The 24,482-nt window shown below is 47.0% G+C and overlaps 1 pseudogene; it reads left to right on the forward strand.

Annotated features, from left to right (window-relative positions):
* The first annotated feature begins 17,456 nt into the window (after positions 1-17,456).
* On the forward strand, positions 17,457-18,233 carry LOC103012993 (TLC domain-containing protein 3A-like; annotated as a pseudogene).
* Positions 18,234-24,482: the final 6,249 nt, after the last annotated feature.

The raw sequence follows: 24,482 nt of genomic DNA on the forward strand, positions 1-24,482 counted from the left end.
ATCAGGGACAGGATTCCAGCCCAGGTTTGACCCCGGAGCCTGGCTCTCATATGGTACCGCCAATGAAAACACTCACACTTCACAGCAGCAGTGCCAAACATGTGCCAGGTGCTACACATATGTGACCTCATGGGTCCTTGCAAGAAACTATTATTCCCATTGTGCAGAGGGGGAAACTGAGGCTCAGAGGACCCCTGAGGCATGCCACACTCCGGCTACAGCCATCACAGCCCTCAATCATTCCCCTGTCCCCACCCCAACCTGCCCAGGTGGGGAAACCACGGTGCAAAGTGGGGAAAGGACTTTTTGAACTTGGTGCTTAGTGCCAGGTTTGAGGTCTGGGAACCCCCTCGAAACCCCTCCAAGCAGGGATCTCCATGGGCAACTGTGAGGGGCTGGCCTGGTGGAATGGCAGGTCCTTGATATTCTCATGCTTGGGCCTCACAGGGTGGACGTGTCTCCAGGGGCAAGTGTGGGTAGATCTGATAAGATAATTGCTTTGGCGATGTCCTTCTCTTCTGGGGCAGGTCACCTGGGAGCAGCTGGAGCCTCTCCCCACCACCACCCAGCTACAGGAAACCCCAAGAGAGGAGGCAGGGCTGAAGTCACACTCACTGCCCTTACAATGAGTCCACTCGTTCACTGGGGGCTTCTCTCTCTGAGTCACACGTGTAAAACAGCTTGTGTTACTCCTCTGCTTACAACCCTCCAAGGGCTTCCCTTCTCACTCAGAATAAACAAAATCATTCCTGCAAGCTCTGGCCCCAGCTCACCTGCCCCAGCTGTCTCTACTGCCAAGCCATTGGCACTGGCCTTGCTGTGCTTTGTACAGGCCAAGGTCATTCCTGCCCCAGGGCCTTTGCACCTGCAGTTCCTTCTGCCTGGTACCCTCTTCCTTAGATGTCAGCATGGCTTTTTCTCACCTCCAAGTCTCAGCTCATATGTCACCTCTTCAGAGAGTCCTCGGTTATAATACTGCATCCCCATCAGGCTCCATCCCCTCACTCTGTTTACACACACCCTTTATCCCAACCTGACATTGTATCTCATTTGTTTGGTGTCAATCTTGTCCCATGAGAAGGAAGACTGGGACTTGGTTGTGTTTGCTGCTGTACACACAGCACCCAGAACAGTGCTCTCAGACACACAATAGATGCTCAATAGTCACTGTTGGATTGAAACAGGATTTATCTCTTCGAGTGGTTGGGAACATTCACTAGCAAACTTGGAGCACCGGCCAGGCCCTCAGGAAGTCTCAGTCATTGGGAACTCGTCTGGTGCCCCTCTCTGTGTCCAGGGCCTCGGGCAGATATGCAGTCATGCCTGCACAGACTAGGGAAGCCCACAACCTAAGTCACAGATGGAGAGACCGAGGCACCATCACTGGAGGCAGAGGGCTGACCTGTGATACTGTGCAGACCTCCGTCAAAACTCAGGGACTCTCCTTCTCTGGTCCCTGTCTCATTTGTTTTTCTCATTTCTTAGTTTTGTTATGTTAATTTTCAATGCTTTATATTAAATATTTTAGACCTACAAGTTACAGGGATGGTAAAATGAACTCCTGCCTACCCTTCACCTAAATTTAACAACTTGACCACATCTCTGCTAGATAGATAGATAGATAGATAGATAGATAGATAAGATAGATTTTGGCTGAATCATTTGAGAGTAGGTTAGAGACAGGATGCTTGTTTATCCATAAATACTTAGGCATGTGTCTTCTATGAATAAGGACACTCTTCTTCATAACCACAGTCCAATGATCAAATTCAAGAAATTAACATGGATATGACATTATTAACTAACTTAGAGAATTTATTTGAATTTCCCCATTTTTTCCTCTCCTGTCATTTTCTTGGTCCAGGATCCAATCCAGGACCACACTTTGCATTTAGTCGTCCTGGCTCCTTAGTCTCCTCCAATCTGTGACATTTCCCCAGTCTTTCCTTGCCGTTCATGACCTTGACATTTTGGAAGCTATCTCCGTTATTTTGTATAATATCCCCCGTGTTGGGTTTGCCGATGGTTCCTCGTGATTGGCAGAAGCACAGCCGAGATGTGTGTCCTGCATCATGTCAGGGCGGGCTTTATTTTTGAGTCTTCAAGCAGTTTGGAATGGAGTGGACATTTGGGGGCTATCAAGAGGCTTAGGTAATGACCAGAGGGCTGTTCTACGATCTCTTTATTTTCTATTCAAAACACTGACACAGTCACAGTTGGCACTCAGCTGGACTGGTGATTCAAACAGTGGAAACACAGCCTCTGCCTGAGCCCCCAGACCTTCCACACCCGGCCCAGCCTGATCCTGCTCTAGCCTCAGGGCCTCATCCATTCTGACTGGTCAGTGCCCAGTTAAATATTTTTTTTCAGCCCCCCTGATTACACAGCCTTCAGATGGTACACAGCTTTCAAGTTCTGTGTCTTTGGAGGATCTTTGCTTGTGCATTTATTCCTTCATTGCGTGTCCAAGCAACCCGAACCCTGTCTCAGGAGTGGACACAGGCGGTTGCCCACAGGCAGGATCTGGATAAAGCGGGAGGTGCGCCAACGTTGGCACTTGAAGCGGCGCCGGGGCGGACTGTGCCATGTGGGGAGGGGACGGGCAACTCCTGGCACCATTCGGGGGCAAAGACTTCTCACAAGAATCTCGCAAGCGTGACACGATCCATTCAGCACGGTGGGCAAGATTTCTCTGAGCGTGGGGCACACGGATCATGGAGAATTTTTTAGAACAATTAATGGTCAGAATTGAAAAAATTTTTCCTGACTGTTACAGGACAGACTATTAAATGGATGGCGAACATTTGAGTGGGTTTTCAGGGGAATTTGAACAAGAGTCTCCTAGAATCGTGACCACAAACACTCTTAGGGGCTCAGCGTCCTACAAAGCCTGCTGGAATCAGACCCCTGGCTGTCCCTCCTTCTTCCCCTGTGCCACTTCCCCTTCATGTTTTAGGATGTCCGCTTGTCAAAACGATCATTTCAAGGGAATTCCCTGGCGGTCCAGTGGTTAGGACTCCTCGCTCTCATTGCCGAGGGCGCGGGTTCGATCCCTTCTCAGGGAACTAAGATCCCACAAGTCGCGCAGCGAGGCCAAAAAAAAAAAAAACAATCGTTTCAAGACTTTGGCACGTGCAGTTTCCTCTGCCCGAAACACTCGCCCCGTGTCCTCCCCACGTTCAACTACCTCTTGTCTTTCCTGCTCCAGCACAGATGTCCCTTCCTCCAGAAAATCTTCTGGGACAACCCGCCAGGCTGGGTCAGGTACCCACCCTGGGCTCCCACAGACCCCTAGGCTTCCCTTTCCCAGCCCTGACCACTCAGACCCTTAATTCCTCCCTCACAAGCCTGACCAGTCTGGGCTGTCGCTATTTGGTGACATTTCATCTCCCCGCTGGACTCAGAGGATGGGATCCAGGATGCCTCAGTCACCACTCTGTGCCTGCACCACCCAGGCTGGCCTCAGGAAGTGTTTGCTGAGTGAAAGGACTCATTGTGACCTTGACTTTCTGTCTGTGTTTGGTCTCTGATAAGATAGTGGACTCAGCAATGCCCTTCGCCTCCTGGGCAGGTCACCCTTCCCCCACCTGCATCCCCCACTCCAGACCCTGGGAAGATTGATGCTAGGGGCCCAACAGGCAGGGACCTTGCTTCCCCTTCTTCTTCCAGCTGGCAGAGGAGCAGGCAGTGGGTCAAGGAGTGAGGGGCAAGGTCGCCCCAGCCTGGCTAAGCTGGCAGCCAGGTCTCCTGTGTTCTGCTCCTTTCCCACCTTTGTCCAGAAGTGCAAAGGTCAACTGTCCTCAGGAAATTGCCAGGCTTCCTTATCTGGGATCTTAAAATCATATCCCGAATCCAACCATCTCTCCCTTCTCTGCTCCCACTCTGGTTCAACTTCCATCCCTTCCTGTCTGGGCTCTCAGCAGCCTCCTCCCCCATCTCCCTACTCCCATCTCCGCCCTCACAATCTGCTCCCCACATGAGGCCAGAGGGAGCCTGTGAACCCCTGAGTCAGACCAGGGCCCTCCTGGCTCAGAGCCCTCCTGGGGCTCCACCTCACTCCAGCTAAAAGACAAGTCCTCACATTGGGACCCGAGGTCCTGGTGAGCTGCCCTGTTGCCTCCCTGACCTCACCTCCTCCCCCTACCCCCCCCCCCCCGCCCCCGCCCAGGTCCACACCAGCCACACTGGCCTCCCTGCTGTGCCTCAGACACAGTGAACAGCATCCTGCCTCCTGGCCTTTGTATTTGCTGTTTCCTCTTCCTGGAATGCTCTTTCCCCAGATTCTGCACGGCCCCCTCTCTCCCTCCATCGGGTCTTTACACAACTGTTGTCTTCCCAATGAGACTCCGTGACTAACCTAATTAAAATTGTAACCCGCGGTCTCCCTCCTGCCCTCTCCATCTCCATCACCTTCTCCACTGCCTCCCACCAATAGCATTGATCACCTTCTAACCTATGTAATTTTTCTTATTTATTGGGTTCTTCTGTATTTTCTGAATCCTCCTGATAGAATGTGAGCTCCATGAGGGCAGACTCACCTCATGCTTATTTTTGTTTGTTTGGTTGGTTGGTTTTTTTTTTTGACTAACGTATCCCTAGTGCCTAGAATAGCAAATAGTGGGCACACAACAAACTTTCGTTGAATGAATAAATCTCGGGTCCCTGGGACACTCAACAGTATGCAGCAGCTATCATAGTCACAAATACTGACATGGACACGTGGTCCTGCCCTGGGATGATGTTCTTTGTCCACCAAAGACACATGTCCCCAACATAAAACAGAGGGACAGACACACACAGACACAACGTCCGGAAACCCAGGATAACAGCTGACACTCACTGAGAACTTATCGCACTCAGCCCTGTCTTCAGTGACTATACGTGTGAGCTCGTTTCATCCTCACAATAACCTCATCAGGAAAGTACTGTTTTTATTCCTATTTTACTATGAAGAAACTGAGGGGCAGAGAAGTTAAATGACTTGGCCAGTGTCACACAGCTAGTAAGTGGCAGAGCCAGGATTTGAACACAGGTAGCCTGGCTGGAGAGTCCTCACAGACTTGCGGATACACAGAATCACACCAGACACCATTTGACAAAAAGGCCTCACATGAAAACCAACCTCCATTCAATGATTTATGGAATGTTTACTGAGCACCTACTATACATGCCAAGCTTTTTGTTGAGCACCGAGATTTGCAGTGAACAAAACAGTCATGGTCCTGCCCGCCGTGGTCCTTGTATTCTGGGGTGGGGGGACATTGGGGCGCAAGGAGGGGAGGGCAGGGCCAGGACACAGCTCTGGGAAGCACACTATTAAAGAAGATGAAAGCACAGTCTGAGAGCTGTGAGAACCAGGAAAGGGGCGGGGGTAGGTGCTCAGGAGACAAAGGATAAGGGAGCCTCATGAAGGAGGGTGGGTTCAGCAGTGTCTTGCGTTTTTGAGAGCCCCCAGGACCCAAAACAGAACCTGGCACACAGCAGGTGGTTCACTATTTGCTGAATGAAGGCATGGCTGGAGGAGTCAAAGGCAAAACTCACAGATGTTTGATAGAAACCGTGAGAACCCAAGGCTGCATTTTATGATTAGGGCAGGTCGATTCCCCACTCCCCATGCCTGACAGGGAAGTTGAGAAAATAGAGTTAGAAAAGGTATTCTTGGATAGAGAAGTATGCAAAGTTCAGAATGGGGTTCAGCAGCTAAAATGAGGGATACAGGTCTCTTGATCTAACTGTCTAATCTGGGAGCCAAAATTCCGGAAGGGGTTGGTGAGGAGATGCAACATCTTTGATAAGACTTCCTCCATCTTCTAGTCAACCAGAAGAGGAGAATCAACAAGTGGGACTGGGGACTTCCGTGGCAGTCCAGTGGTAAAGAATCCACCTTCCAATGCAGGGGATGTGGGTTCGATACCTGGTCAGGGAACTAAGATCCCAGATGCCTCGGGGCAACTAAGCCCGCACACCACAACTACTGAGCTCCAGCGCCTCAAATGGAGAGCCTGCTTGCCACAAACTACAGAGCCCACGCGCCCTGGAACCTCACCACAACTATAGAGAGAAAACTCAGATGCGACAACTAGCGCACGAAGATCCCACGTGCCGTAACTAAGACCCTACGCAGCCATAAATAAATAAATAATAAATAAATCTTTTTTAAAAAAAGGAGGGACTGGACCAGCCTAATCAGGAAAGTAAGCCAGTCCATACCAACTGTCAGCCAATCGGTAAAAAAAGAACAGAGGGGTGGGCAGGGCCAGCATAATCAGGACAGCGGATCTGTCCAGGACACACCCCCTGTGCATGTCAGCCAATCATGAAAGGAGGACAAAATGATGATAGGGCTGGACGAGCAGCTGACTGATATGAATTCCTAGGCTATGCATGCCTCCTTGTCTTTCCAGCCAATCAGGAATGGGAGCGGAGGCACAGCTTTGTTTTTTTTTTTCTTTCAGTACTTTGAAAATGTCATTCTAATGTCTCCTGGTTTCAATTATTTCTGATTAGAAGATAATCCTTAGTTGATAACGCTATATTGTATAACTGAAATTTGGTAAGAGGGTCAAATATAAATGTCCTCTCACACACACACACGAAGGTAAATAAATATGTGAGGTGATGGATGGGGGAATCCTTTCACAATGTATATGTATATCAAATCATCACGTTGTACACTTTAAATACCTTACACTTTTATTTGTCAATTATACCTCAATAAAACCAGAAAAATAAAGAAGATAGTTTTAGGGGTTTTTTTGTTCCCTTGAACTTCAGGGTGTCTTTTCTCTGTGGCCGCTGTGATGGTTAGTTAATTTTATGTATCAACTTGGCTAGGCTATTGTGCCCAGTTGTTTGATGTTACTGTGACAGTAGTTCATATCTGTGGTTAACATTTACAATCAGTTGACGTTAAGTAAAACAGATTACCATTCATAATGTGTGTGGGGCTCTTCTAATCTGTTAAAGCCTTAAGAGGGACAACTGAGGTTTCCTGGAATTCTGCCTCAAGACTGTAACGTAGAAGTCCTGCCTGAGTTTCCACACTGCTGACCTGCCCTACGCATTTCAGAGTAAAGATGACAACGTCAACTCTTATTTGAATTTCCAGGCTGCCAGTCTGCTCTACAAATTTCAGATTTGCCAGCCCGCACAATCACATAAGCCAATTTCTTAAAATAAATCTCATTCTCTCTCTCACCCTCCCTCTCTCTCTATCTCTCTATCTTTCTATCTCATCTCTATTCTGTTCTCTGGAGAATCCTGATGGATACAGCTGATTTAGATTTTCTCTCCGGACCTTTCTGAGCTTCTGGAATCTCTGGATTAACATTTTCCCATGATTTAGAGAAAATTTTCAGCCATTATCTTTTCACATATTGAATCTGTTCTGTACCAGAGCTCCGCTACATATAGGACTCCAATTACAACTATGATAGACAACTAGATAGTGTCTGGTAGCACTCAGACAGTGTGATCCTTTTCCTTCCTTTTCCTCTCTGTGTTCAGTTTGAATAATTTCTATTAAATTGGTTTGAATATATTGATCTTTTCTACTGCATCCAGGATGTTGTTAAGCCCAGCAAAATAATTCTTAATTTCCGATACTGTATTTTTCAGCTGTGCATTTGGCTGTGCACTCCAGCCTTCAACCTGCCACACCAGCCCATTTGACTTTATTTTTTTTTTAATTTTTTTTTTTTAATTAATAGACTTTTCCTTTTTTTTTTTTTTTAAGTATTTGTTTATTTATGGCTGTGTTGGGTCTTCGTTTCTGTGCGAGGGCTTTCTCTAGTTGTGGCAAGCGGGGGTCACTCTTCATCGCGGTGCGCGGGCCTTTCACTGTCGCGGCCTCTCTTGTTGCGGAGCACAGGCTCCAGACGCACAGGCTCAGTAATTGTGGCTCACGGGCCCAGCTGCTCCGCGGCATGTGGTATCTTCCCAGACCAGGGCTCGAACCCGTGTCCCCTGCATTGGCAGGCAGACTCTCAACCACAGCGCCACCAGGGAAGCCCAGCCCATTTGACTTTAAAAAGCTTTTCTCATTTCTGTTTCCCCAGAACAATCCCTCTGTCACAGGCCCAACCCTTTATCCACCTGTACCAACATTTGGCAAAAATCCCCAGAAAGGAGAAAAACTGTCTGATTTCTGTTTACTTAAGATGGATCCTTCATTCACTGGAAGTTAGCTTCTTGAGATTTTACCCTTTACATTCCATAGTTCTTTGATGACTTTAAAATATGAATTTTTAGTTTATTCCTTTATTCATAATTGTTATGGAGGAAAACGTCCTGCCATGACCTTCTACATCCTCCAGGCATGGAATTTGGACCTTTTAAGAGAGTAGTCAGATCTTGTGCTTTCCTGCTTAATATCTCCAATGGCGTCCCTTCACACTTCAGATCCAAACTCCACACCATGAACATGGCTACCATGACCTCATGGCTCTGGGTGATATGTTCCCTGCTCACCATTCCACACTGACTTCTTAACATATTCCCATGGCTATCCTCCAGGCTTGCTGGCTTTTCCCCTTTTCCTACTCTTTCTTACCTCGGGACGATTACACTTGGTATTCTGTCTGCTTGATTCTCTCTTCTCCTGGTAATTCTATAGCCTTCTCCTTCTCATGCTTCAGGCAGGCCACAGCTCAAATGTCACCTCTTAAGAGAGGCTTTTGCTAGATACATGCACCTCTATGTTCATAGCAGCACTATTTACAATAGCCAAGACATGAAAACAACCTAAATGTCCATTGACAGATGAATGGATAAAAAAGATGTGGTATATATATATATATATATATATATATATATATATATATATACACACAATGGAATACTACTCAGCCATAAAAAATAATGAAATAATGCCATTGCAGCTACATGGATGGACCTAGAGATTATCATACTAAGTGAAGTAAATCAGAAAGAGAAAGACAAACACCAGATGATATCACTTATATGTAGAATCGAAAATATGGCACAAATGAACTTATCTATGAAACAGAAACAGACTCACAGACATAGAGAACAGACTTGTGATTGGCAAGGGGTTGGGGAGTTATGGAGTGGGAGTTTAGGAATAGCAGATGCGAACTATTATATGGATAAACGACAAGGTCCTACTGTATAGCACAGGGAAATATATTCAATATCCTGTGATAAACCATAATGGAAAAGAATATGAAAAAGTATATATACATATACCTAATGTATATATCTGTATAACTGAATCACTTTGCTGTACACGAGAGACGAACACAACATTGTGAATCAACTATACTTCAATAAACTTTCACAACCCCCCCCAAAAGAGAGGTTTTCCTGAACGCATTATCATACGTGTCTCCCTCCCATCCTCCAGCCTCCTTTATATTATTTATGATGGTCCGAAGTAACCTTGTTAAGTTGCGTCTTCTTATTTATGTTCTAACTTCCCTCAAAATAACATATATTTTCTGAAGTCATGGCCTAATCTGTCCTGTTCAGCACTGAGTCCTGTGGCCCTAGCCCAATGCCTAGCACACAGGAAGTGTGCAATAACCTGTTGAATGAATGAATGGATGAAGCCTCCAGGATACTAATAGGAGCTGTTAGTACATGGGGTCGTGTAAAGGCATATACCAACCACACTAATACATATACACAATCACGCAGAAGGCATCCCACGGACTGCTCCCAGACGAGGTGGCAGAGGGGAGACTTCCTCCATGGGGCAGGGACAGGGTACTACTGTCCAAATCCAAGTCCAAAAGTTCCCAGGGGAGCAAGAAGGCCTGGTACTGTGAGGGGCACAGGGCATGCCAAAAAGGTCTCCCGGCTCATGGTTCTGCCGCGTGTTCTGAGTTGTCTTGTGGCATAAAGATGAACAGCAGCACTAACTGGCCTAGAATGATGGCCATGTTGCTGAAGCCCAAGGCCAACTTAGAATTTTTCTTTGCTCTGACTTTGTTTTCCAAACTGTTTGCTTTCCATGTCTGTGGAGGTGAAGACAGGCTGATGTTTTTCTAAAAAGGGGCAAAATAAAGGAAGGGTCCCCTGGAGAGAACCTGGAGCCCACAATCAGGGTCAGGGGAGGAAGGATGAGGTGGAGGAGAGGAGGAAGCAATGGAGTGAGATGGTGCAGGGGGCCTGGGCAGGACCAGGTAGGAAGGGGCACACGGGGATCTGAGGGAAGAAGCAGCGTCAGCAGGATGGTGAACAGGGTCGGGACAAATGCCAGGGTAGCAGGGAGGGTGGGATGGAGAAGAGGCTGGGGCTAGTACTAGAGAGGAGGGGGAGCTGGGCAGGGGCCAGCTCCTGTGGCACCCGTGGAAGGGGAAACGAGGCAGGCTTGGGGGTGCTCTGCAGAGGCAGAACTATGGCTCATCCCCACCCACCAAGCAGGAGAACCCTGGCAGGTTTCCCCAGTGGGAAGAAGTAGAAAACTGAAAAAATGGACAGCAGCGTGTAGTCCTTCACAGGAGTGTTGAAGGCTGTCTTGTAGACGGGCTGCATCACAGCTGACCTTGAACTCTGTGGCCCGGACATCAGCCACAGCAGCCATGGACTCCAGCAGAGGGGGTGGGGTGTACAGAGGGACCAAGAAAGGTCAGCAGATGCTGAGTAACGGGGACTCGCAGAACCAACCCCATCAACAGGAGGGTGCTGGAAATACTTGCCCCACAATGACCCTGGCCACCACTGTGGGAAAATGGACCCTGTGACACCACAATGGCTCCATATAATACTCCCACTGGCCCTATAACACCCTCCAAGTAACTTAGAAACCCTGCATGTTTCTTCTGTCTCCCTAAACCCATTCCTGCTCTCCAGTAATGTGCTGCATCCTGGTTTGCCGGTGCTGTCCAGTTAGTTAAGCCTGGTCCTACCAAATTATTGAGCGCTCCCCTTTTAGTCTAAAAAGTGCTCAGTTTGGAGGTTAAATTAAATGGTCACTTTAGCCCAGTGATGCTAGAACTTGAGCATACAACTGAGTCACCTGGAGGACTTATTGAAACAGAAAGCTGAGCCCCATCCCCAGGGTTGCTGATTCCTTAGCTCTGGGGCGGGGGTTCAAGAATGTGCATTTCTAACAAGTTCCCAGGTGAGGCTGCTACTGCAGGCTAGGGACCAGGCTTTGAGAACCACTGCTTTAGATGATTACTTACTCTCTGCACCCCTCTAACCCTCTCGTCACTTCTGTAATCCTTTGTTTGTGCCTGTTGCAGCAAAAGTAGAAATGAGACTTTTCTGATAAACAAGGAAAATAAGCAACAATGAACAGGCTGGGGAAACAGCATAAACAGGCCTGAAAGAGTTAAGCAATCTTGCTTGGTTATTCTTTAGCTGTTACTACTAACACACACTTGTAGCTAGACTTGTCCTTCACAAAGCTAAACAAAGCTAATTACTCTCTGATTCCATACGAATTGTACCCTGCACCCAGCATTTACTCTCGCTGATTTCTCTTGTAGCAAATCACCCCTCGTAGCTGTTTACATTTCAGAAAGGAGGTCACAGGCCGGTAACCCAGGGTTGAACGGACCCAATTACCAGGCTGCCTGATGCCAGCAGTGACTGTTTTAAAATATTGCAAGAAGGGCTTCCCTGGTGGCGCAGTGGTTGAGAGTCTGCCTGCCAATGCAGAGGACACGGGTTCGAGCCCTGGTCTGGGAAGATCCCACATGCCGTGGAGCAACTGGGCCCGTGAGCCACAACTACTGAGCCTGCGCGTCTGGAGCCTGTGCTCCGCAACAAGAGAGGCCGCGATAGTGAGAGGCCTGCGCACCGCGATGAGGAGTGGCCCCTGCTTGCCGCAAACTAGAGAAAGCCCTAGCACAGAAACAAAGACCCAACACAGCCATAAATAATAAAATAAATAAATAAATAAATAACATTCCCTTAAAAAAAAAATCCTTACTATCAGGCTTGAGTTGTATCAGGATGAACTCATTCTTTAAAAAAAAAAAAAAAAAAAAAATTGCAAGAAGAAGAAGAATGCAAGACCTTCACCACTTTGATCCTTATCACTTACCCTGGACTGCGAGTTCCACCTATAAGACCCTCCGTAATTCCCCAGGATGGGGCGGGGCAGTTCTTGAAGTGCTAGCCTACTGTGTCTTCCCTTTGCCTGGCAAAGAAAATAAAAAGCCTCTCTACCTCTTATCTTCCAAATCTCTGTCTCCGTATTTTTATTCGGCATCAGTGCATAGGGAGCCAAGATTTGGCAACATACCTCATATTCCCCATCCTGTAACTCTGTCCTGGTCCTGCTTCACTCCTCTCCCTGATCCTGTAACACTCTTCCTGTCCGTCATAACACCTCCCATAACCCATCCATCCTCCCATAACCTCCCTGTTCCCCATAACCCCCTTCCTGCTCCCCATAGCCCCCTCCTATAACTTCTCTGTCCTACACTCCCCTGCCTCTATACACTTTCAATTTTTTCATATAAATCCCTTCCTGTCTCCCCCAGAACCCCTTCTTGAGACTCCATAACCTCCCCCTGGTCCTTTCCTAACCCTCTCCCTGTCCCACAAGAACCTCCTTATCCCATGTAACCCTCTCCTGGACCCCTAAAATCTTCTCTTTGTCTCCCATAACCTTTTCCCATTCTTTTCTAACCTCCAGCCTCCTTCCCACATCTTCCCCCTCCTTCTTCCAACTTTCCCCAAAGTTTTTGGGGAAAAATCCCTTCCTTTCCCCCAGAAACTTTCCTGCGACCCTACAATTCCCTCCTGGACACTCAGACACCCATCATCCCCCTGCCTATCCCATATTAGCTCTGGCTGTCCTCTCCTGACTCCCTTCCTGCTCCCTTAAGCTCCCCACTATTTCCCGATCATCACCCACAGTTAATGCCACAGCTGTCCGCTCATCCTAGTCCTGGGGCTGCCCTGGCGAGTTGAGTCACAGCGGCGCGGCCTCTGTTGGTTACCACTTTATTGTGATTAGCTTCCCTGATACGGAGGATGCTGGGAGGGCGGTGTCTCAAGCATTTAGACCCAGATTCTGGTTGGGTCAATGTACTAAGGAAGCATTACTTAGGCACGCCCCAGACCCCTGTTCTCTGCCTGTCCTCTTGATTGATTCAATGAACAAAGATGTGGGGTTTCAACTATTTGCCTTTTTTAAAAAATTAATTTAGTTACTTATTTTTAGCTGTGTTGGGTCTTTGTGGCTGCGCGCGGGCTTTCTCTAGTTGCAGCGAGCGGGGGCTACTCTTCGTTGCAGTGGCGGGCTTCTCATCGCGGTGGCTTCTCTTGTTGCGGAGCTCGGGCTCTAGGCGCGCGGGCTTCAGTAGTTGCGGTTCCCGGGCTCTAGAGCGCAGGCTCAGTAGTTGAAGCACGTGGGTTTACTTACTCCATGGCATGTGGGATCTTCCCGGACCAGGGCTCGAACCCATGTCCCCTGCATTGGCAGATAGATTCTTAACCACTGCGCCACCAGGAAAGTCCTCAACTATTTGCTTTTGTTGTTGTTCCCAGTTTGAACTCCTGATTGACTCAGTGAATGAAGTGGGTGGGCCTCAAGTACTGGCTAGTACATTCTGGGCTGATTCTTTGATAGGTAAAGGGCAGGATGTAATTTTTTTTAACATGGAAGTATTGGAAGCCTACAGTGCACCAGGCAGTGCTCTGCTCTTGAAGGCCAAGTGGCAACCAAGAGAGACAAAGCCGCAGCCCTCCCGGAGTTTGCAGTCCATGGGGGAGATGGGGAGATGTACAGGGAAAACCTGAATAAATAAACTAAATGATTTCAGAGAGGACAAAGGGCTATGGGGAATAACTAGGACATAAGGGATAGGGACCCAGGAGGGTGACACAAGGTGATATGGGGAGTGAGGAGGTCAAGGAAGACCTGTCTGGGGAGAGGACATCCAAGCCTGGATGAGGGGCTAGCCATGAGAAGATCAAGGTGAAAGAGTTCCAGGCAGGGGGGATGGCAAGTGCAAAGGTCCTGAGGTGGGAAAGAGAGTTGTGTGATCCAGAAACAGAAACAAAGGCAGTGCGGCTAGAGTGTGGAGGCAAGAGGAGAGGAGCAGACCAAGGCAGAGCCTGAACACCTGGGTGAGGGATTTGGGTTTGATCCCAAGAGCCATGGGAACATGGAGGGTTTAAGCCAAGGAAGGAGAGAATCTGATTTAGGTTGTGGGGTTTCTCCGGCTGCCCTGAGCAGAATGGAGAGTGGAAGCCAGAAGGTTTACTGTTTTGCCTGAGGACAGAGCCTGGCAGTTTCATTCTTAGAGAGAATGGGGCAGTGCCCTGACCCCTGGGTCCCCTGGACATGGTGGGATTTGGATATAGAAAGGGAGAGCATCTGGCAGAGAGAAGGCGCCAGGAAACCTCAGCCAGGAACAAGCCACGTGGGACCTGAGTGTGTCTGTATCTGTCTGTGCATGTGTGTGTCGATCTCCTAAGATGATGGACTCAGCGATGCCCTTCACATCTTAGGCAGTCACCCTCGTCAGTCCCTGCAAGCATGGAAGCTGGAAGGTGTAGGGGTCGTGTAGGCAGAAATCATACTGCCCTACGGTGCCCCTCATCTCATACCAGAGAAATCGCCAACACAGGCCAATAAGAATGAGAACCCCCTTCCATGGCTGAGAGTTCCTTGGCTGGTGTATTTCTTGTCTGGTGGATCCCACGGCTGGTGGTCATGTGTCTCTTGGCCAGTGGGCTACATCCCAGGGAGACCATCGCTCCCTCTAACCACTAAGGGTTTACTGTGCAACACTGCCCAGAGCCATTGCTTGGTGGAGTGTCAGCAAGCAAGAGTGAACTTCAAGGGCTGTGCCGCCTCACGCTCCCCCCAGGGGCTCACCCAACTTCTGAAGTTCCCTTAGATTACACAATCTAGAGTCTGCTTTGTCCACAAAACCAGATATAAGGGCAGGACTAGGAGAAAAGCTGAAAACAGAGCTAGGTACTTGTGCCTGGATCCTGCCTACTGTAAAAGATTAGTAAAAAGAAATCTTAATCAAGTAGAGCTAGAAGACCAGAAGGGGGCGCTCTTGTGCCCTACATCAATAGCAGAGCCCAACAGGAAGAAGAAAGATGCCTCTTCTTTCCTGACAAGGATTCAGTCAATGAAAAGCCCTCAGCTCTTTGTTTACTATAGCTTTCCCAACTTCCTTTTCCCCACTTAAAAGTGTCCCCCTTCCCTTGCATTTCGGGGACTTGCACATGGCTCGCCATGGTCGCAGACCCCAACTGCAATTCTCTGCTGATCCCAAATAAACCCATCTTTGCTGGAGAATTATCTGGCAGTCTATTTGTTTCAGGTCAGTACTACTCTGTGCTTCTTGTTCTGTAAAAGAATTGGTTTTCTTCTTGCAACCAATGAATACAGATGGATTCCTACATTCTTGCTAAAATTTGTTGACAACAGTCTTTTTAATTTTGGTTTTAATTTGAATTTCCCTAATGACGAAGGATGTTAATCACCCTGCACATGTTATGGCCGTGTCGAAATTATATTTTGTGAAATGCATGTTCATGTTTTTGTTCATTAAAAATGTTGAACTGCTTGCTTTTTTCTTTTTGCAAATATTTTCTTGCAATTTGTGACGACTTTTCACATTCGTAGTGGTGTCTTCACAAGAAGAAGTGTTAAATTTTAATAAAATCCAATTATTTTAAATATTATCCTTAGGTTTTTTTGAGTCTTGTTTAGTAAATCTTTGTCTACCTATCCAAAGGTTATAAAAAATACTCTCCTGTGTTTTCTCATAGAAGTTTTATAGTTTTAGCTTTCATATCTAGGTCGGTGATCCATCCTGAATTAATTTCATAGCTAGCATCCTGGACAGCACAGTTGTAGGTTGACATTATGCAAAAAATGAGGTGGTATGAAGTAAGGAAGGATTCAAGATTCATTTTTTCACTATATTGATACACAGTTTCATTAGCATTAATTGACAAGACTTTCCTGACCCCATTGTATTAAACTGGCAACTTTGTCTTAAACCAAGTGACTGTGTACATGTTAGTCTATGTCTTAAACCAAGTGACTGTGTACATGTTAGTCTATGTCTGCACTCTTTGTTTTGCTTAGCTGGTCTCTTTGTCTATATTTATACCAATATCACACTGTCATACTGTAGGTCTTACAGTAAGCACTGAAAGTTATATAGTGTAAACCCCCAACCATGTTCTTCTTCAAGATTGTTGTAGCTCTTCTAGAGGCTTTGATTTTCCCCATACGTTTTATTTTATTTTATTTTTATTTTTTTATAAATTTATTTATTTTATTTATTTATTTTTGGCTGCTTTGGTTCTTTGTTGCTGTGCGTGGCTTTCTCTATTTGCGGCGAGCAGGGGTTACTCTTCAGTGCGGTGTGTGGGCTTCTCATCGCGGTGGTTTCTCTTGTTGTGGAGCACGGGCTCTAGGCACGTGGGCTTCAGTAGTTGTGGCACACGGGCTCAGTAGTTGTGGCGCATGGGCTTAGTTGCTCCACGGCATGTGGGATCTTCCCGAGCCAGGGCTCGAACCCATGTCCCCTGCATTGGCAGGCGGATTCTTAACCACTGCACCACCAGGGAAGCGCTATTTTATTTTATTTTTTATTTTTATTGGAGTATAGTTGATTTACAATGTTGTGTTAGTTTCAGGTGTACAGTAAAGTGAGTTAGTTATACATATACATAGATCCACTCTTTTTTAGACTCTTTTCCCATATAGGCCATTACAGAATATTGAGTAGAGTTCCCTGTGCTATACAGTAGGTCCTTATTAGTTATCTGTTTTATATATAGTAGTGTGTGTATGTCAATCCCAATCTCCCAACTTATCCCTACCCCCCCCAAACGCTTTAGAATCAAATTGTCATGTTCTATAAACATGCTTATCATGTTTATTGCTTCTCCTTCCAGTGAGGCAAACTTTCTAATCCAACCCCAGCTACTCATTTTGGCAATAATTCAGAAAAATCTTATGGGGAAAACTGGCAGGCAGGAAAACCCAATTGCACACATTCAGCTCCTTTAGTTTCTAATCTCTCACGTCTCCCTAAATAGCCATTAAAGCTCCACTGGTTTTTCTTTACGAAACGGAGTCCCTCAGCTCGTGGTAAGCCCAGTCTTCCACGTCCCCTTGCCCAGACTCAACAAGTGCCCCAGGGAGTGACCACCAATGTCCACTTAAGCAGGAAGGGCTCCTTATTCTCTGGAATTTAATTCTTTTAGACTTATTTGCATCCAAAGCCCTTTGCCACCTTTAAAAATATATAAATTTCTTAGTTTCTCCCTTTTTTCCCCTAGCTGTTATGGAGGGGGACTGTGATATTGCAATTTATAAAAATAAATACAGCAGCGCCCGGCGGCGGCCGGAGTCGCGGCTGGTCGGGGCCGGGGGCGGGGCCGGGGGCGGGGGCGGAGGGCGGAGGGTAGAAATAGGGGCGGGCGGGCCGCGCGCACGGAGCCGACCGAGCCACGCCGAGGACGCCGAGCTAGGCGGCCGATCCCGAGCACCCATGCTTGTGCCGCTGGCCTGGGGCTCGCTCTTCTTCCCGGGGCTCTTCGGGCTCTGCACCTGGGGGCTGCGGCGCGCGCGGCCCGCCTGGACCCACAACGACTGCGTGATGATCGGCACCAGGCTGGTTTCTTCAGTGCAGGCTGGGTTGGCCACCGGGTCTGGGATCATCATCATCCGTTCCTGGAGCTACGTGATCACCGACAGACACTGGCTTGCCTGAGAATATGTCTGGTTTTTGATTCCATACATGATCTATGACCCCTACGCCATGTACCTCTGTGAATGGTACCGAACCGGGGACCAGAGCAGCAGACATTCCCTCGCCATTTTTCGAAACTTCCTCAGTAGAAACCGCCTCATGATCACGCACCATGCAGTTATTCTGTTTGTCCTTGTGCCGGTCGCACAGAGGCTTAGGGGAGAGCTTGGGGACTTCTTTGCTGGCTGCATCTTCACGGCAGAACTGAGTACTCCATTTGTGTCGCTGGGCAGAGTTCCGATTCAGCCAAAGCAGCAGCACACCCTGCTGTACAAGGTGAATGGAATCCTCACGCTGACCACCTTCTTCGTATGTCGGATCCGCCTTTTCCCCTTCATGTACTGGTCCTACGGCCAGCAGCAGGGACAGAGCCTGCTCCAAGTGCCCTTCCACATTCCTTTCTACTGCAGTGTGGCCAACGCCTTCCTCATCGCTCCCCAGATCTACGAGTTCTCTCTGCTGTGCAAGAAGGCATCCCAGCTCTTTGATGCTCCCCCAGCCAAAAAGGATGGTTAATTGCTCCCATGAGTCAGGCAGTGAGGGCGCCTCCTCATACTCACTGCCTTGCCCACTCAGTGCTCCCGTGGACCAAACTGCAGATTGTGCCCTGCGTGGCCTCAGCCTTTTGGGTATTGACAAGCAGAGGGATTTGAGTTTTTTTCTAAAGAGTATTCCTATCACCTCCCGCATCTAACCTGCCCCTTTTGCAAGAGCACTTTTTTCTTCTTTTTTTTTGATTTTGAATTGTTTTTTTTTAACATCTTTATTGGAGTATAATTGCTTTACAATGGTGTGTTAGTTTCTGCTTTATAACAAAGTGAATCAGTTATACATATACATATGTTCCCATATCTCTTCCCTCTTGCGTCTCCCTCCCTCCCACCCTCCCTATCCCACCCCTCTAGGTGGTCACAAAGCACCGAGCTGATCTCCCTGTGCTATGCTGTTGCTTCCCACTAGCTATCTATTTTATGTTTGGTAGTGTATATATGTCCATGACACTCTCTCACTTTGTCACAGCTTACCCTTCCCCCTCCCCATATCCTCAAGTCCATTCTCTAGTAGGTCTGTGTCTTTATTCCCGTCTTGCCACTAGGTTCTTCGTGCCTTTTTTTTTTTCCCTTAGATTCCATATATGTGTGTTAGCATACTGTATTTGTTTTTCTCTTTCTGACTTACTTCACTCTGTATGACAGACTCTAACTCCATCCACCTCATTACAAATACCTCTCAAAACTTTTCCTTTGAATTAATAGCCCTGTGTGTGGCGCTGGAGAGGACCCAAAGCAAGTGAGTGAGGTGTCTGCGCTCATTCCCTTGGAGAGTTAGACTGAATGGCCGAAGGATGTCTCTGCTGCTGGTTCCTTGGCTTGAAGATTCTGTGGTTGAGTGTTTCCCTTGGCTTTTCCAGGCCATCAGAAAAAGGTGGAAAACATGTAAGATGATGAGGAGAACACTCATGATTCCGGACATATTCAGCAGAGTGACCCATACGGAAAAGTTCTCATCAGTGACCCACTTGTTCTTGTTAGCTCTCCTGGTCTGTGGAGATGGAAGGGAGATGTGCCTTCACGATGTTTGCTCTGGGAGACCACTGGGGATGGGACCAAAGCCGTGGCTGAGAGATACAACCTTCCAGCGACAGCCCAAACATCATAGGATGGAAGAGATGCAGAGGGTAGGAGCTTTTGGTACAGCATGACACAGGAGATTGGCAGGGGCTCCAAGAATGACCAGCCTTGATGGAGAAAACCAGGAGATGGGACCTCCAGGGGAAGAATCAGACCTGAACAGTGGTTTTCAAAGTGTGGTCCTCTGACCAGCAGTGTCAACATCACCTGGAAATCTCTTTAAAAAGCAAATTCTTACCCACCCCCAGACTTCCTGAGTATGAAACTCTGGTGGTGCCTGAAATCTGTGTTTTAATAAGCCCTCCAGGTAATTCTGATGCAAACTAAAGTTTGAGAAGCACCAAACTAGAGGAATGAATGAGAAAGGGTGCAAGTGCCAAGGACCCTATAAGAGCTTCACTTTGACCTCTGGGCTTTGTCTTTAAGAGGTTCCTTGGGTTCTGGCAGTACAGAGCCTCCTCAGCTGGGTTCTGCATGGGGTTTTACGTCCATGAACAGTGGGAAAGGATAATATAATAGTTTCACCTAACCCAAAGAAAGACATTGAGTTTTCAAATCAAACTGAAAGTACTTATGAGGAATCACTTATAGACATGCACACATAAATCTAGATATATTGTCATCCAAATCCTCAATTCCAAGGACAAGAATAGAATTTTACAAGCTTGTAGGCTGAACAAACAAGATTTTATTCCAAGTACTATGGGAACCTGTCAGAGGTTATAAGCTGGGGAAGGATATGATGTGATATACATTTCTGAGGTTCTTTGGCTGCCCTGAGCAGAATGGAGAGTGAGATGCAGCAGGTTCCTGCTCTTCTTATGGGCACAGAGTCTGGAGACCTTGTGCCTGGAAAGAGAAAGAAGCAAAGCCCAGACAGTGTGGGCTCTGGGCATGTCAGAGACAGTTCTGAAACAGAGGAAGAAGGCCCCAGGAATGTCAGGTGAGAACAAGCCATGTTTGACTACGAAATTGTGTGTGTGTGTGTGTGTGTGTGTGTGTGTGTGTGCGCGTGTGCATGTGCGTGTGTGTGTGTGTGATAGGTTGATGGGCTCCCTGTGCCTCCTGGGAAGTCACTGACCCTTGTTGCCTGGTAGGGTGGGCACTGGAGGTGGGGGCTGAGTAGGGCAGTGTCAGGAATCAGAGTGACCTCATGCCTCCTTGCCTTCACATTTCCAAACAATGTCACGTGCCATCAAAACTGAGCCCACATGCAGTCTTGCAAACGTACAATCAAAGCCAAATACAGTCATGAACTCACCTACGTGAAAAGCACATGTATTTCTCTCTCTATTACACACACATACTCCACAAACCAACAGGTCCCTCTTAGAATTTCTTGGTTGTAAAGGTTTCAAGATTTCCTCCACAATAAAATCCCCATTGAAAGGAGCTTAGAGGGAATAAAAGCAGTTAAATCCACTATTTTGTGGTGACCCCCTTTGGGTGAGCAGTGAATACGATTGGCTCAACAATCTATTGGCTGGTGGGAATCTTGCCTGGATGGTCTCTTCATTGAAGAGTCCTATGCCTGGTGGGTCCATTGCCTGAGGTGTTCCTTGTCTATAAAGTTTCTTGTTTGGGGCTTCCCTGGTGGCGCAGTGGTTGAGAATCTGCCTGCCAATGCAGGAGACACGGGTTCGAGCCCTGGTCTGGGAAGATCCCACATGCCACGGAGCAACTAAGCCCGTGAGCCACAACTACTGAGCCTGCGCTTCTGGAGCCTGTGCTCTGCAACAAGAGAGGCCACGACAGTGAGAGGCCCGCGCACCGCGATGAAGAGTGGCCCCTGCTCGCCACAACTAGAGAAAGCCCTCGCACAGAAACGAAGACCCAACGCAGCCAAAATAATAATAATAAAAAAAAAAAAAAAGTTTCTTGTTTGGAGGGTCTCTGTCTGATGTTCCCCTCGGCTTTGCCAGATCAGCAGAAAAAGATGAAACAAATATATATGATGATGAGGCACACTCTCCAGATTCCATATATTCTCAGCCAACTGGCTCAGATAGAAAAACGTTCAGTTCTAGCCCAGTTATTCTTCCTGTTATTTTTTGGTCAGTGGTGATGAGAGGGTGATGTGATTTTATGAGGTCAAATGAGGGGTGGTAGGAAGCGGTTGGGATCCTTGAAGCCCACAGTAGGGACAACAACCCCACCCCCAAATCCCTAAGATTAGGACAGAAGACAATGCAGTGAGTGGGGACTTCAGGAAAGGGATTTGTGGTGTGGATTTGGGGTGTACTGGTGGGGGCAAGGTCTCAGGCAACGACCAATCTTGAGAGAGATGCAGAGTGTGGACTCTCCACAATTCTCTCAAAAAGTCTTGATTGACTAAACTTCACAAGAACTCTCAAATTCTCTTCCTTTAAATATGGAACAACATCCAGCCCTTTTCTTGAATTTTAATTCCTAATCAGCTCGTTGATACTTCTTGGCAGGGCTCTCTCTCAGCATATTTCCTATTGGTGATTGGCTGTAGACTCTATGGGGTGGGTCTTGAATACACCCCCTCCACCCTGCCTAGATCACACAGCAGGGGGTGAGGGGTGGTCAAGTGAAAGCAATGGAGGGAGCAGGAATCATAGAGGGAGTGGCAGGAGAAGAGGTATAAGGGGTACTTTACTTAGAGACGAGTAGCCAATGTCCTTGAGGAAGGGGGTGGTGCTTCAGGAAAGAGGACGTGGCCATTAGCCATTAGAAGAACCTCCCAGGTTTTGCTCTAAGAGGCAGGGGAGGTGAGGGAGGCCAGGAAAAGGTCAGACAGCCAGCTGATCGGGCAGTAGAACTGAAGAAGCTTCATCAGAATCTCCTGGAGGGCTTCTTAAAACAATTTTCTGAGCTACATCCCCAGAGATTGATTTAGTGGGTCTGAGGTGGGGCCAATGAATTTGCATCTCTAACGAACTCCTAGGTGTCATGCTGCTGGCCCTGGGACCACAGTTTGAGATACCCTAGGGTAGCCACCCCTTTCAACAGGTTGCCTGGGGAAGAAGCAAAAGAAGCAGGGCTCCCAATCCCTGAGATTGAGCCTAGGGAGAACCATGGACAGGGAAGCTTTTCTACACTCCTCACCAGCAGAGCAACGGATTAAATCCACCAAGATCCCATCTTCAAGCTGCTTTTTGAATGGAAAAAAAGAATTAAAACTGTTTGACTATGAATAACTTTTAATTTACTATTGATTAAGATTTGTTGGCAACAATTTTGCCTGCTAGAGAATTCACGGAATGGGGGAAGTCTGACCTCCAAGTTGTTTTTCAATGGAGACTGCATTTTCACAGATACTAAATTTAACAATTGACCTAGTGATGGAATTGGTTAGGTTATTATTAGATTTATTTGAATTTTATTAATTCCAAATATTCAGTCAATAATTGTGAAGCCAATTTGTGTGTGTGTGTGTGTGTGTGTTTGTGGCTCAGACCTATTTCTATGCTCTTAGAAAACCCATAGACTCCTGGCACTGTATCCAAAACAGAAGGAAACATTTGCCTTTCTCTTCATCATAGGTCCTCAGGAGCAAAAATTTGTGGGCTTTTCACTGCCTGCTGTTCCCAAGACCCTCCTGTCTAGCCTGTGCAGGGAACCTAACACCAGCAGCCTGCAAAAGAACATTGTGACTCGGGACTTCCCTGGTGGTGCAGTGGTTAAGAATCCGCCTGCCAATGCAGGGGACACGGGTTCAAGCCCTGGTCTGGGAAGATCCCACATGCCCCGGAGCAACTAAGCCCGTGCACCACAACTACTGAGCCTGCGCTCTAGAGCCCGCAAGCCACGACTACTGAGCTCACGTGCTACAACTACTGAAGCCCGCACACCTAGAGCCCATGCTCCGCAACAAGAGAAGCCACCGCAATGAGAAGCCCGTGCACCACAACAAAGAGTAGCCCCTACTCGCCGCAACCAGAGAAAGCCCGCGCGCAGCAACGAAGACCCAATGCAGCCAAAAAGAAAGAAAGAGAGAGACAGAGAGACAGAGAGACAGAGAGACAGAGAGAGAGAGAAAGAAAGAAAAAGAAAGAAAGAAAGAAACATTGTGACTCTCCCAAGAGAACTCAGAAGTTCTCTAATTGCCCATCTAATTAGATTAGGGGCTTCCACTGAGTTTGTGGAAGAGAAAGGAGTTCTTTATTAAAGAGAGAGATCTCTGATACCACTATGCTACAAATTTTATTAGTTAAATTAAATGATTTTTAAAAATTATTTAATTTATGTATATCAATAATTTTAAAATATTCAACAAATGTAAATTTGAAATAAAGTAATTGAAATAAACAACCAATTTGTTGGTCTGTATAATTAAATGGAAGGAATATCTCAAACTTCAGAGAAAAACAATAAGCAAACAACCACACAAGAAAAAATTTATTTAAAGGGTCCAGGAGATCTAATATATAATATGTAGGAATTTTCAGAAAAAGAGAGGAAGTAATAAGGTAATAATAAGAGATAATTTTCCCAAGCTGGACAAAATACTGCCCATGGAAAGAATTTGCAAAGTTTCTGGCAGCACTGTGCGCATGCACAGACACACACTCCTAGGCTTGTTCTGGTGAAGTTCCTGAATTCTAAGAGTAAGACAAAAATCCCAGAAAGTTCTAGACAGAACAAGTTACTTTAAAAAAGAGACAGGAAGTTCCCTGGCAGTCCAGTGGTCAGGACTCCATGCTTCTACTGCAGGGGGCATGGGTTCAATCCCTGGTCAGGGAACTAAGATCCTGCATGCCATGTGGTGTGGCCAAAAATTTTTTTTAAATAATACAATAAAATTTTTAAAAAGGAGAGACAATTAGGCTGGCACCAGACTTCTCATTGCCATCACTGAACCTGGACATGGGAAAATGGCTACATACCATTGAGAGAAAGAGTGACACAAAAATATTATCCCTGGTAAGATCGTTCATGTGTTCTGATTACAAAATCTTTTCATTTCATCCATGACTTAAGAAGTTTACCACTCATGTATTGTATCCATAGAAAGTACTGGAATTATTCTAACCCAACAAAAATTGAGACATCTGAAAATAGAAGACAGAAGGGAGAGAGAACAGTGGCAAGCAAGGTGTGTTTGTGTGTATAGATATTCAAAGCCAAATGGGTTCATGTTGATAGTGGAACTAGAGATTTGTGAGAT

The sequence above is a fragment of the Balaenoptera acutorostrata genome, chromosome 19, assembly GCF_949987535.1.
Source record: "Balaenoptera acutorostrata chromosome 19, mBalAcu1.1, whole genome shotgun sequence".
Lineage (NCBI taxonomy): Eukaryota > Metazoa > Chordata > Mammalia > Artiodactyla > Balaenopteridae > Balaenoptera > Balaenoptera acutorostrata.